The following is a 12,849-nucleotide window of genomic DNA, read 5'->3' on the forward strand; positions in this document are numbered from 1 at the left end:
GCTGAAGCTGCTGTCGCTAGTGCTGCTGGTGCTGGAGATGCTGGTCTGCCTCCACCTCAGAAACGTTATGGAAGGAACATATACAACTTTGATGATTACAACTGGGAGGAGCCAGGCACTCTAGGGTTTAGAGCTCAGCAAAAGATTGGTGTCCTTCAACAATGGTGCAAGTACCAGGACAAAACAATACACAAGATGGCCAAGTGTATCAAGGAGATGAATAAAAAGATCAAGAGGCTTGAGAACCCTTGCAAAGATGGATCTCCAACACCAGTTTCAACAAGACACAAAGAAGAGGTTGGAGAGAGCTTTACCAATTGCACAGCACTTGTCCCATATGGCACAGCATGGGTGGATCTTGAAGACGGTTTTGATGAGGCAAGCCATCAATCATGGGAAACACCATGGTCACACGTCCAACCCATTATAGTCCTTGGGGTCAGACTTCCACAGCTCTTAGGTAACACTCCACCCTTATACATATGCATGTAGTCTTTCTTTTTCTCTTTGCATTTTGATAACTAGAGGCTTTTAGGCTCTAAATAAGGGTCATCAATCCCTTAGCTGTTGCAGCATAAAGGGTTTATCAGTCCAATGTGTGGTAGACACTAGAATATAAGACAGTTTATTAATTCAAGCAAATGGTGAAGACTATTTGTGACTAGTGCCTAAAACAAGATTGAAACTAAAACAAAGATTAATGATCAGATAAACAAGCAAGCAATTACAACTAAACAAGATGAGATTATATGAAATGATGGGAGCATGAGATTCTAGACATGATAGTTGGCTAGGGTGCTTTGGTGCTAAACAAGGAATGCTAATGACAATGATGAGACATGATTAAAATGATTAAGAACTCTAATCTACGTTAATCCTCTGATGAAGGAATTAACCCCTACACTAATCCATTTTCAAACCAAATCATCATTTGTGAAACATGAATCAGTGAGCATTAATAAAAAGTTCTAAAAGATCATTCAAGCAAATGGCAGCAAATGTGTAAACCTCTAATACAGCTCTTTCAGGAATTTCGTCAAACACTTTTGGTGCATGAAATTCCCAGAATCTAGATCTCAAGTGATATGCAAGGATCTAGCATAGAGAACAGCTGTTTAGAGAGATGAATCAATGAATCTAGCCCTAAGCACTCCTAATCTAACACTTTAGCACCCTAACCTTCACATCTACGGAGAAGTACATGGAGGTTAGATTTTTGATTGATTTTGCAGCAGATTGTCACATGCCTTGGTCAGGTTTACGGTCTTTTGAGTTTTGCGAGTTCCCACCTTTATCCAGTCATTCTTTTAGAATTGAATTTGAGTTTGTTTGAGGAGAAACAAAGATTCAAGTCCGGGGGAGTTGATGAGTGGAGATTTTGACTCATTCTAACCTGTGTTTACTAATTGTTTTAGGAGTTTTTAGAGTCTTTTCAGGAAGTTTCAGGTGACTTAGAGGCCTTATCAGAGGACTGGAGTGTTTAGGAGGCATTGGAGCAAAAGGAGATGAATTTGAGCAATAAGGAGCTATTTCATACGCTTTTGGAGAAATCATCCGCGGAGCACCTGCTCCCGGTTTGGACCCTTCCTGGAGCACCTGCTCCAGACGGGAGAAAAATAAGGAAAACATCTTTACCTAATTCCAAGCCGCGTGAAACGAATAAAAAGAGTCTAGAGCCGCCTATCTTTTCTTATACGCTTTCTTTTTACAATTTCTTGAACCATAGAGTTTTTACTTGTAAGCTTTTGGGAGAAGAAATCTGCTACACTTTGAGAAAAATTTTGAACCCTATTATCTCTTCTGCGATTTTAATCCATGAATTTATGTTCATATGTTGCTGTGTTTCTTTTCTCCATGCCTGAGTAGATCTCTTAGCTAGATTAAAGCGTTCAAAGGATTTCATGAGTTAAAGGATTAGATGCAAATAGGGCTTGATATCTCTTGTCTTCACCATTGTTAGACTTAATGCTTAGGTTGAATTGATCACTCAATCTGCGATTTTAGGTTAATCTATTCATCAAAAGTGTAATAGGTTGCTAGAATAAACATTGGTGAGCGATTTGTCCTTAGCCAACGACAGTTGAAGTAAAGGAAAATCGTGAACAGATTAAACCTGCTAGCTAATGCTTGTCTGCAATTTTCTAGGTTCAAACGACAGTTTAGGATTTAGGTTGTTAGACAAAGTTATCGAGATCTTGACAGTGGATCGATAAGCTTTTCTGTTTGAGTTCGAGACTTGCGTTACGGTTGTGTCCTGAATAGTCATCTGGTTCTTATCTCTGAAATTCCTGCGAATTGCTTTGGTCTAGTGCTTGTTTTAATTCGAATTTAAATCGTTGTTTGCCATTCTGTTTACTTTTTAGTTTTTGCAACAAACCACATTTCTTCTTAGCTTTAATTCAATCCTCGAATAGTCATAGAGTAACATTGGGCCTCTGGATTCTGAATCCTTAATATTACAACTACATCACTGTTCTATTGCAGTAGAAACTTGGAGTATATCCAGTGTGAATCATCGATATCTTCAAACAACTTGACTCTCTGTGACTAATCTACATGATGCAATGAATGATGAAAGACATATAAGAAAGCAAAAGAATGAAACAGAAAAGTTAATAAGATAAAAAGGAGGAAGAACAATGGATCTGGGATGAATCCCCATTTCCATCGCCTAACCCTAGAAAAACAGAGTTTGGTGGCTCAAAATCTCATTATAGAAGCACACACCCGTTTAGGACTGCTAAACAAAGTATTTATAGGTCCTAAGGTCTTCCAGGTCTCATTTAGGGATTCTCTGAAGAGAAGTGGCGAAGTGGGCTTTGATGTTGGGCCTTGTGGCTCGTCCTAAGGTCCACCCGGGGTAGAGTCTTCCAGGGCAGGTAAAATATGTGTTGCCTGCTGGTGAGAGTCTAGGACTAAACGATTCTGCAAAGACACAAAAGAGTTGGTTAGTCAAAGATATTGAAATAAATAAGAGACTTACCTTATTTGTTTGAGCGAGATTGGTGTGTCTCTAGACTGTCTTTGACCGAACTTGAACATTCCTCTTTAAGTGTCTTGATTCATTCTTGAGATACTAAGCACTTGAACTTGGGCTTGACTTGGTAAAAGAAGCCAGAAGTTCTGGTTCTTTGGGCTGTTGATGGAAATTCTTGAAATGTCTCGGTCCAAGCTTGTAAATAATGGCCCTTGTTAACCGCCTCTTCTTGGCTTTCTCCTAGTTGATCTTGATCTTCTCTTGGTATCTCTCTAGCCGCAGCTTGTAGGATTTGATTATACTTGTGTTGAAGTATTCTTGCTCTTGCCGTTGTTATTGGTCCTTCATGCATTGTTGGAACTTCGATATCTTGGAGTTGAGGTTCAGTTAAATCCAGTTCAGCTGCATGTCCTCATCATTCCCTCCCCCTTGATGAGGTTTTGACCTCAAACTGGTTCATCTGCAAGGTTAGGAGAGAAATCAGATACATTGAAAGTAGAAGACACATTGAACTTACCTAGTAGCTCAAGCTTGTAGGCATTGTTGTTGATCTTCTCTAGGATCTTGAAGGGGTCGTCTCCTCTTGGTGAAAGCTTAGAACTCCTTTGATTTGGGAATCTTTCATGCCGCAATCAGATCAAGTTTAGAAAATTCTCACCAAAATACAAACATAACTTGTCCGTCAATCCGTCATGCGTAAATCCACACACTTAAAGCTAACTTCCAGTCAACTAGCTCTTAACATTCATTAAAGGTTTCAGTAGTTCTCATCAAAAGGATATTAAACAAGGCATTCAAGGTTAGGTATCAAAAAGGCTTTTTAATGGTAAGGATGATGTGTTTAGGGTTACCTTTTTCTAGAGAGACAGGACATTATGCAAAAAAAGCAAGAGATGATGGAACTGTAAATGCCCCCACAGTTTCAGTCACTTTCTTCTTGCTTCAAGATTTCTGATCTCCTTTCTTCAGGTTCTCCTTATATTTCCCCCAAACTTAGATTTTTGTCCAGGTTGTGGTTCTGATGAGGGCATAGAACCACAAGCTCCACCTATACCAGCCGTGAGACAAGGACCAAGAACAAGATCCGGAACTAGAGTCTTGAGAGAAGAGTTTAATCAAGCTATTGAAGCCTTACTTAGCATCCACGAGCAAGAAGACTCTTTGTACCCAAGCTTTAAGGCCACGGTCCAAGAAAGAAGCCTGGAAGAGCCTAATAAAGGAGAAGCCTATCTCATACAAGACGGCCCAACAGCTGAATTACCACTTCTCCGACCCAACAAAGAAGTGTCCTTATTCAGCATCAGCATCACGCCAACTTAAGACCATCCTAGCCGTCCAACCCACCAAGGTAAGGGAATGAATACGTTTATTTACTTGCCTAATATGGGTTTTCTGTCTTTGGTTTGTTTTACAGGTTCCATTCATAGTTTTAAGTCTTAGAATATTTCTTTAGTTATTGCACGAGTCTGTTCCTTTAGAATCCCAGAAAGTTGTGTCCATATTATGTAATTTGCTTCAAGTCCCCAAGAAGGGCAAAGCTGCATTGGACTCTCTTATAAAGTCCCCTATAAGCAGCCGTGTATCTTTGACCCTACTATCAATAAAATAACGCAGTTCTTTCAAGCTTTGTCTTGTCCTTGAATTCTCTGAATTCGCTTAAGAGTTGGTGTTTGATCCTCCTCTTGAGAGTTGGTGTTTGATCCATCTCTCGCCGGTCTTATCAAGGTTCAGTCCATAGAGCTTTGTGGCGACCCTCATTCCACCGTTTGCATCATCATCGTTTCATCCCTTGACTCAATCAGAGAGAGTTACACAACCAACTGATCGAGTTCCATCCTCTTTGCACATCAACTTCCATTCCTTATTCTTGTTGAGAGAGTTACACAACCAGCAACAAGGATCCATCCCCATCTATAGGCCCGTGCCTATATCATCTGGTATCAGAGCCGAAAGGTTCCAAACCAGGTTTTATCTTCTCATACCTTTCGGTTAAAAAAAAAAAAAAAGGGAGTCCTATTCTGTTGCATACATATCATATCATCTTTAGCGCTCACCTATATCTCTAGGATCATTATGCTTAATAACATTCATAATCATTCTCCTTAGCATCATTCCCATCGACTAGTTGCGGCTCATTGTTAGAACGAGAATTTTGTCAAAAGCCCTAGTTAGCCAGAAAAGGAAAGTTTTCATAATCACGTACAAAAAAAAAAAAAATAAGAGTTCACATTTCTTTAGCATTGCACCGTCGTTTTATTGCATTAAAAGAAAAGGAAAGAACCAAAAAAAAACAACACTTAGTCGTATGATAAAAGACATAGAAGAATGCAAAAGAATGAAACAGAAAAGTCAATAAGATAAAAAAGGAGGAAGAACAATGGATCTGGGGATGAATCCCCATATCCATCTCCTAACCCTAGAAAAACAGAGTTTGGTGGCTCAAAATCTCATTACAGGAGCACACACCCGTTTAGGACTGCTAAACAATGTATTTTATAGGTCCTAAGGTCTTCCACGTCTCATTTAGGGCTTCTCTGAAGAGAAATGGCGAAGTGGGCTTTGATGTTGGGCCTTGTGGCTCGTCCTAAGGTTCACCGGGGGTGAGAGTCTTCCAGGGCAGGTAAAACATGTGTTTCGCGCGGGTGAGAGTCTTCCAGGACTGGTGAACTGGGTCAACTTTTGATTGTCTCCAAATTTCACCGTTATCCATGTGTTTCTCCATGTATCTTTTGATTGCACCGTTAGATATTTGTCATGTAAAGTGCTATGGAAATCTGGTTGTCTCCTCTTGATTGTCTCCATATTTCATCTGGATCGGACGGTGAGAAAGTCTTCATTTGAGGTTGAACTTCTGATGGTCTGACTCTGAGCTAAAAATGTGGATTTCTTCCATTTTACCATCATATTCTCTAAGTTTCCTGAAAAGAGCCTTGAAACTACAAAAGCATGGAAATCATAATAAAAGTTCCTAAAACAAAGTAAAACCATTGAAAAAGCATTTGAAATCAATGGTGAAAAGTGATCAAAATCAGGTGTTATCAACTAACGTGTTTGTTCTTTTTACGAGGTACCAATTTTTATGTCATCGGGTCCTTATTCATACTCAGGCAGAGAGTGGAACTACTACACCTCTCGAGTCGGAAACCATATCCGGTGGATAAATCCGGAAGAAATGGAAAAAAAACTCAACCAATTCACCGAACTGATGGAACGCATGAATCAACGAATGGACTGGTTATAGAGGAAGCCACAACAGTCTGATGGAGAACAAAGTAGTCACCGAAATCAAGTGGAGCCAGAACTTTAAGAAGGGATCAAAATCAGGAAGAGGTTCTAGACAACCCTTTTATGATGATGGCCACACTACTGTAGCAAGCCGACCCTGACGACGGTACGACCGAGGTGATCGCGAAGGTCAAGGCAGTCAGTTCCACATGCAAGAGCCGCGCTGATACAAGCTCAGGGTTGACACAAGGCTTGTAAGATCTCAGGAGCAAAGCTTGGTTAGTCGACCAGGGGTGATTCAATGGCCGAGCTACTCTAGCCAATGGAATCGATGTAAAGTGTAAAGTGAGAGTGTTGGAATGAAGTGCACCACACAAGCTGTGAAAGGCTTATGATAAAACACAAGAGTTCTTTGGCCTAGGAGGGACTGGTCTCGACTGGAACAAAGAGGTTTTAAAAAGTTTCCTTTGCTGAGAAAAAGCATGAAAGAAATCTTCGATTTTATTGATATGAGAAAAGCTAAAAAGTTATATATCGTCTAGGCCGTAATGGGACTTATATATCGTCTAGGCGGCTAAGACTCAAGAAAAATAAAAGACTCAATGCGACAGGACTAGAAATGGAATGTGAAACATCAAGGGAAATTAAGTAAAGAAAATACAAGGAAAAATTTCAGGACTAAACGATTCTGCAAAGTCACAAAAGAGTTGGTTAGTCAAAGATATTGAAATAAATAAGAGACTTACCTTATTTGTTTGAGCGAGATTGGTGTGTATCTAGACTGTCTTTGACCGAACTTGAACATTCCTCTTTAAGTGTCTTGATTCATTCTTGAGATACTAAGCACTTGAACTTGGGCTTGACTTGGTAAAAGAGGCCAGAAGTCCTGATTCTTTGGGCTGTAATGGGTTGATGGAAATTCTTGAAATTTCTCGGTCCAAGCTTGTAAGTAATGGCCCTTGTTAACCGCCTCTTCTTGGCTTTCTCCTAGTTAATCTTGATCTTCTCTTGGTATCTCTTTAGCCGCGGCTTGTAGGCTTTGATTATACTTGTGTTGAAGTATTCTTGTTCTTGCCCTTGTTATTGGTCCTTCATGCATTGTTGGAACTTCCATATCTTGGAGTTGAGGTTCAGTTAAATCCGGTTCAGCTTGCATTTCCTCATCATTCCCTCCCCCTTGATGAGGTTTTGACCTCAAAACTGGTTCATCTGCAAGATAAGGAGATAAATCAGATACATTGAAAGTTGATGACTGATGTGTGACTAGATGTGGTGTCGAGGGTTGTCAAGTTTTACCTTAAATGAAATCAATGGCCGCAAGTGCACAGCTGATAGATTGTAGTACTTAGGGATCAAATCCACAGCGAAAGAGGATCTTTCTGCAAAAACCTTCAAAAGAAATATAAAGTGAGGAAGTCTAGAACCAGGCGAGTTTTTGTGAGGGTTTTGGTGGTGTGTTTAAAACGTAAAAACTAATCTTAAAGAGAAAATACGGGAATTAAAACGACCTAATAACTAAACTTAACGAGATCGGGTAAAAACGGAAAAATGGCTAAACCTAATTGCTTTAATGAAAATCGTTTGAAAGAGTAAAGAAACTAGACTAAAGCTTGAATAAAAATCGGTGTGAATCTATAGAAAAAGAGGCGCTGGGGTTCAGGGAAGTTTTCTCAGGGGTATGAACGATTCAAAACATTTCTAGAGAGTAAATTTAATAAAATCTTAGCTTAAACTTTTCGAACTGGAGTCATGGACGTATAAATACGCCACTGTCATGATCATAGACAAATATCTCTCTTAACCCTGACCAGTAGGTTTCCACTCTGGCCCTGGAAAAGAAGAGATGCATTATGTTTAAGACTCGTCAGCATTCACAAATCGCCCATATGTAGGTTTCCACTCCTATGTTTGTTTTGCTCTCCCAAACTAGATCTGACACCGGATGAACACTTTCGTGTCACCAAGCATCTGGATCAGATTGTAGTTCATGACGCTACTCTCATGCAGTAAAAACGAATTCAGAAGAAAAAGTTCTAAGATCCGGCTCAATAGCTCAAGGAATCCTCATCGAACACATATATCTCCATCAAAAATCCGTTAGACCCAACAATAAAACTACTCAGACATGATAAACGAAATCAAAAACATAGTATTAAAAAGTAGTACAGAAACCAAAATTGAAAAAAGAAAGAACAAGGGTTCAAGAGATAGATCTCTCTCTCCCTAAAACCTAAGAACAAAGCTTAAAGTAAAATTTCTGTAAAGTATTTCGTCTCTCTTCTTCTCTCTCTAAAAACGACCTAAATGATATGTATTTATAGTCTCCAATACTCTCTGGTGTCTAGGGTTCTGGAATTGAGACTGGGAAAATGATACAAGCTTCAGAAATGGGCCTTCAAACTCGGAGTTAGCTGGTCGCGGTCGGGATGTACGTCCGTGGGAATGGATGGCTGGCCGCGGTTGGGATGGTTGTGACTGCGGGAAATGGCCCGTTGGCCGCTGGTGGAAATGCTTGCCGGCTGGTTTACGGGACATCTTGCTCTTAGCGTATCTTTTTATTGAACCGTTGGATTGCCAAGCTGTAAAGTGTTCTGGAAAGCTGATACTTCCATCTTTGAGATCTTCAAATTTGAGCTCGATCAGACGGTGAGAAGGCCTTCAATCGGGGGTGAACTTCTGACGGTTTGACTCTGAGCTGAAATCTGGTCTTCTATCCATTTTGTTAAGCTTTTCCCTAAGTTTCCTGAAAAGAGTCTTGGAACTACAAATACTAGAAAGACGTGATAAAAATACTTAAAAGCAATTAAAAACATAAAAAAGTATTTTAAAACCATCAATAAAAGTGGTCAAAATACGGTGTTATCAACTCCCCCAATCTTAAACCTTTGTTTGTCCTCAAACAAAGCAAAAGTTTAAACTGGTTAAGTGAAAACAAAAATAGGAAATGCAAAGATCTCAGAGACATGAACTTAGTCTAGAAAATTCTCACTAGGATACAAAAGATACTAGTCCACGTTTTCCATCATGCAAAACTTAAATAATCTAAACCTTAATTCTAGTCAACTAGCTCTCTACATTCATTAAGTGCAATAGTGAATTCTCATTAAAGATTGATAACACCGGATTTTGACCATTTTTATGGATCACTTTAATATCTTTTACAGGTGTTTTTACTCAATTTTCAAAGGTTTTCAAAGGATTTCTATGTTTCCGGATTTTAAAAGACTTTTCAGGTAATTTGGGATAAAGAGGCACAAAATGGAACAAAAAGACTCTTTTGAATAAATGCAGACCGTCAGAACTCTCATGGTGAGACGAAGACCTTCTCACCGTCTGATCACCCTCAAAATTGGACAACTTATAGAGAATCAACCAGCTTTCAAATGCACTTGGTTTGGAGACATTCCAACGGTTGGATCTCAAGATAATCCATTAGCCCCGAAGCCACGCGGAGTCGGCCAGCAGCTCACGCGACCGCGGCAAACAAGCTATTTGCTGCGGTCAGAAGCTTCCCGACCGCGGGAAACAAGCCAATTGCCGCGGTCACAGCACTCCCGACCGTGGCATTCAAGCTCCGACTTAAAGCCCACTTATCTGAAGCCCAAAGTCATCCCCAGCCTCAATTCCGGAACCCTAGAGACCATGGAGTATTGGAGACTGTAAATACATGTCATTTAGGTCGTTTTTAGACACCACCCTTCATACTTTACAGAAACCCTTTTCCTTTAGCCGTTTTTATGAGATTTTTGTAGAAGATTGTTCAAGTCCGAGTTCTTCAATAGAGAAGCTTTCTTTATCTCTTTTCTTTACTGTTTTTCATTGCTTTTATTAAAACCAATGATGATGTCGAACTCAGCCATGTCTGAGTAGATCCCGAGTTGGGCTTAGGGTTCCCAAAAGGGGCTCTCATAATCGATTAAGACATCTAGGTTTATAGATCTGGGATTTCGACCTGTTCTCTGTTTATTCTTGTTCTTATTGCATGTATGCTTGATTGATCACCTAGTATCTGATCTAGATAGTTAGTGTTGTGAAAGTTTTCATGAAGTATCAGCCCTAGAATGAAACAGGCGATTTTTCCGTAGGAGTGGAAACCTACCTGCGGCGAGATCGTGAGTATTGACGAGTCTTATGCAGCTCTTGCGTTCTCTCCCTTCCAGGGCCAGAGTGGAAACCTACTGGTCAGGGTTGCGAGAAACATTTGGTTATGATCATGACAGTGACGTAGTCATACCGCCGTACTCTAGCTCTAGAACCTATATATTGTTATCCGTCAATCCCAATCTATCTACCTTAATGTTAAAACCGATTATGATCCCTTAGAGTTCCCAAAAGCTAGCGTTTTTAGCCATAGTTTACAATTTCCATCGATTTTTACTTGCTTTTTTAGACCTGCATTTTAATTTCCTTAGTTCGTTATTTACTTGCTTTATTTACCTTTCATGCGATATTTTACTTGCCTTATCTTTGTTTAGTTCGATATTTTACTTGTTCTACTGCCTTTCATTCGATTTCTTTACTTGCCTTTTAGGATAGATTTATTTGCTTTATTTTGCTTTAGTTTAATTCAAGAAAAACAACCAATCTTTAAAACCAATTTAGTCTAGACATAAAGATAAAAACCGTAGAAGAATACCAGGCACACAAATCTCTGTGGATTCGATCCCTAAATTCTACAACAGATTAGCTGTGCACTTGCGGCTTTCTTTTGTTTTGTTAAGGGTAAAACTTGTTCCCTCACGTAGTTGACACACTCAGCACCGCATCAAGTTTTAGGCGCCGTTGCCGGGGATTTGTTTCGCTGCCTTTTGTTATTTTTCTTGTTTTAACTTCTGCTCTAGACACCTGATCTCTAGTTCTTTCTTAAAGTTTTTCTGAACTATCTTTCCCTTCTTTTGTCTTTCTTTTGAATTGCATGAATACCAGGCGTAGACCTGCAGGAGACATTCCAATTCTAGACGAGATAGACAGACACGAAAGAGAACTCCGAAGACTTAGACGAACGCAAGGAATGGCCAACGACGACCAGCCTGGAGATCGTATTAATCAAAATTTAAATATGGACCAAGAAGGGTCCGGACATGGATAAAACGAAGAGAATGATCACATAGAAGGTGATCATGCTCGACAAGATGGAGAGGAGGCCGAAGTTCTTCCAAGAAACCACCAGAACCGAGAGAGAGAAGGACGTGAAGACCTTGATCCACCCATCAATGTAGCCGATGGTGACCACCCAGAAATGCAGCCGAATGAACGCATTCACCGCCCCATTCCGCCAGCAAATCAACACCGAAGACAAGCCAGGAACCATCGCATAGCTGACTTTGATGCACCTACTCAAAATTTTCAGAATCGATCTGCGATTCAAGTACCATTTCCAAACCGGAATGAGTTTGAATTCAAGCCTCAAATCATCTCATTGGTGAAGCAAAACCAGTTCCATGGAGTTCCTTCTGAGCATCCAATGGACCATATCGAGCTCTTTGAAGAAATTTGCAGCATGATGAGGACAAACCAAATTCCACCTGACTATTTAAAGTGTAAGTTGTTCCCTTTTTCATTAGCAGATAAAGCTCACCGTTGGTTGAAGTCTTTGCCTGCAGGATCGATTACTAATTGGGAAGAATGTATAACTGCTTTCCTGAACCACTTCTACACTAAGTCAAGGTCGAACAATTTGAGAACGAAGATCTCAACCTTTCAACAAGGGTCAACTGAATCTTTCTATGAAGCTTGGGAACGTTTTAAGGAGTATGAACGTGATTGCCCTCATCATGGATTTCATGGATCAAGCCTGCTGAGCACATTTTATCGAGGTTTGCAACCAAAATACAAACTTTCACTTGATACAGCTAGCAATGGAGATTTTGGGCAAAAGACGATAACTCAAGGAAGAGCCCTCATCGAAAATTTGGCTCAAGCGAATAGCAATGATTGTCCTGAATATGATCGATCGATGAAGCAAGCCGGAACAGACAACAAGGAGATAACCGAGTTGAAGAACATGGTGAGCCAGCTTCTGAAGAGCAACAATCGCCCAATCCATGCTTGTGAGACCAACAATGGCGCAGAAGATGAAGGAGCTAGTGATATTGATCACATTAATCAAGCATTTCAAGAAGAAGATGTGAACTACGTAGGAGCACTGGTACCATACCAAAATCGCTCCAACAACAACTTCAACACAACTTCCGGAGTGCAAATTACAACAATCTCTCTTACCGCAATCCAAATGTGGAGAATCCTCAAGATCAGTACTACCCACCTCAGCAAAAATCCTTCCAAAACAAGTTTCAAGGTGGAAAATTTGGAGGAATAGTACCATATCAACCGCGACAGCCATATAACTACCAAGGTACGGGTTTTAACAATCAATTTGTACAACAGCAGGGAGTCACGACGAACCAGCTAGCTTCACAAATCGGTATTTGAACAGTCAATCCAACAGCTAGTTATGACGAACGAAAAAGCATCTAAAGACGTGAACGTGAAAGTAGACTGCATGTACAATGATCTGAATGGTAAGTTTGAATCTTTATCTTCGCACGTAAAGAAGTTAGATGTGCAAGTCGCCCAAACAGCCGACTCTATGAAGAGGCAAAGTGGAGTTCTTCCAGGAAGAGTTGAAGATAACCCTAAGAAGTTTT

At 40.1% G+C, this 12,849-nt stretch overlaps 1 non-coding gene across 1 annotated transcript; it reads right to left on the reverse strand.

The window, feature by feature from the left end:
• Positions 1–11,876: 11,876 nt before the first annotated feature.
• Positions 11,877–11,983, reverse strand: LOC112083158. The gene has a single exon (XR_002897457.1). It is a non-coding gene; the product is annotated as a small nucleolar RNA R71 (small nucleolar RNA).
• Positions 11,984–12,849: the final 866 nt, after the last annotated feature.

Source organism: Eutrema salsugineum, unplaced genomic scaffold (genome assembly GCF_000478725.1).
Source record: "Eutrema salsugineum unplaced genomic scaffold, Eutsalg1_0 scaffold_7, whole genome shotgun sequence".
In the NCBI taxonomy this organism is placed as follows: domain Eukaryota; kingdom Viridiplantae; phylum Streptophyta; class Magnoliopsida; order Brassicales; family Brassicaceae; genus Eutrema; species Eutrema salsugineum.